We start from the raw sequence: 2,599 nt of genomic DNA, 5'->3' as shown, positions 1-2,599 counted from the left end.
AACTCTCGGTAGTCGATACACAACCTGAATGTACCATATTTCTTCTTGACAAACAAAACAGGAGCTCCCCACGGTGATGTGCTTGGTCGAATGAAATCACGCTCTAAAAGTTCTTGTAATTGGCTTTGCAGTTCTTTCATCTCGCTGGGTGCGAGTCTGTAAGGAGCACGAGCTATTGGTGCAGCTCCTGGTACAAGATCTATTTGAAATTCAACGGATCGATGTGGGGGTAATCCCGGTAATTCTTTTAGAAATACATCGGGAAATTCTTTTGCAATGGGAACATCATTGATGCTCTTTTCTTCAGTTTGTGCTTTCTCGACGTGTGCTAGAACAGCATAGCAACCTTTTCTTATTAGTTTTTGTGCCTTCAAATTACTAATAAGATGTAGCTTCGTGTTGCCCTTTTCTCCGTACACCATTAAGGGTTTTCCTTTTTCTCGTATAATGCGAATTGCATTTTTGTAACAAACGATCTCTGCTTTCACTTCTTTCAACCAGTCTATACCGATTATCACATCAAAACTCCCTAACTCTACTGGTATCAAATCAATCTTAAATGTTTCGCTAACCAGTTTAATTTCTCGATTCCGACATATATTATCTGCTGAAATTAATTTACCATTTGCTAATTCGAGTAAAAATTTACTATCCAAAGGCGTCAATGGACAACTTAATTTAGCACAAAAATCTCTACTCATATAGCTTCTATCCGCACCCGAATCAAATAAAACGTAAGCAGATTTATTGTCAATAAGAAACGTACCCGTAACAAGCTCCGGGTCTTCCTGTGCCTCTGCCGCATTAATATTGAAAACTCTTCCGCGGCCTTGTCCATTCGTGTTCTCCTGGTTCGGGCAATTTCTAATAATGTGGCCCGGTTTTCCACATTTATAACAAACTACATTGGCATAACTTGCTCCGACACTACTTGCTCCGCCATTACTCGTTCCAACACCATTTGTTCCTTTCGTTCTATTAACCCCTGGTCCGTAGACCTCACACTTCGCCGCGCTATGACCATTTCTTTTACACTTGTTGCAAAATTTGGTGCAGAACCCCGAGTGATACTTTTCACACCTTTGGCATAGCTGCTTCTGATTGTTGTTGTTGTTGCGGTTATTATTGTTGTTGGGATGATTGTTGTAGTTGCTGTTGTTGTTGTTGTTGTTGTTGTTGTTGTTGTTGGGCCGTTTGTTGTAGTTGCGATTGATGTTGCGATTGTTGGGATAATTGTTGCGATTATTATTGTAATTGCTGTTGTTGTTGTATTGGTGATTCTTATCACCGTTTTCCTCCCACTTTCTTTTGACTTGCTTCACATTGGCCTCTTCAGCAGTCTGTTCTTTAATTCTTTCTTCAATCTGGTTCACTAGTTTGTGAGCCATTCTACATGCCTGTTGTATGGAGGCTGGCTCGTGTGAACTTATATCTTCTTGGATTCTTTCCGATAATCCTTTCACAAACGCGTCGATCTTCTCTTCCTCATCTTCGAATGCTCCCGGACACAATAGGCACAATTCTGTGAATCGTCTTTCGTACGTGGTAATATCAAATCCTTGGGTTCGTAACCCTCTAAGTTCTATCTTGAGCTTATTGACCTCGGTTCTGGGACGGAACTTCTCGTTTATCAAGTGCTTGAATGCTGACCACGGTAGTGCGTACGCATCGTCATGTCCCACTTGCTCTAGATAGGTATTCCACCATGTTAACGCAGAACCTGTGAAGGTATGCGTAGCGTACTTCACTTTGTCCTCTTCAGTACACTTACTTATGGCAAACACCGATTCGACCTTCTCGGTCCACCATTTCAATCCGATCGGTCCTTCGGTTCCATCAAATTCCAAAGGTTTGCAGGTAGTGAATTCTTTGTAGGTGCATCCTACACGATTTCCTGTACTGCTAGATCCAAGGTTATTGTTGGTATGTAGCGCAGCCTGTACTGCGGCTATGTTTGAAGCTAGAAAAGTACGGAATTCCTCTTCATTCATATTCACGGTGTGTCGAGTAGTCGGTGCCATTTCCTTCAAAATAGTCAAATGGAACAAGTTAATCATACAGAATATTAAGAGTAGTTAATAGTATTTCGTAGCATAATATGAACTCATTTATAAAAGCTTTTTCTTCATATTAGCGTTTTATAAGTTTAAATTCGGGTAGTACCTACCCGTTAAGTTCATACTTAGTAGCTAATATACAATTCAACTACTACAATTCTATATGAAAAACTGATTATAATAATATTTCGCGTTCAAACTTTTACACAATATTTTACAAACTTACAATACCGCTTATTTTACATATAGCATGAAATATAGCACATAATAAATTTGATACAAGATGGTTGTGAAGATAATTCTAGCTAGTACACAAGTCGTTCAGCAAAGGCAATAAAGACACGTAATTCATACGTCCAGAAACAAGTCATGCATTCTGGTTTTACTAGGATTACTTCCCATCCTTGGTCTTGTGGAACATAACCGTTATGGCCGTTGATAAGACAGCGTGTTGTAACGTCGTCAAAGGGACGAGGGTTACGTAATGTCCAACAGTCCCGTAACAATCTAAAAACCTCATTTCTTACCCCAATTACTGACTC

The sequence above is a fragment of the Rutidosis leptorrhynchoides genome, chromosome 9, assembly GCF_046630445.1.
Source record: "Rutidosis leptorrhynchoides isolate AG116_Rl617_1_P2 chromosome 9, CSIRO_AGI_Rlap_v1, whole genome shotgun sequence".
In the NCBI taxonomy this organism is placed as follows: Eukaryota; Viridiplantae; Streptophyta; class Magnoliopsida; order Asterales; family Asteraceae; genus Rutidosis; species Rutidosis leptorrhynchoides.
This window is presented reverse-complemented; position numbering follows the sequence as displayed.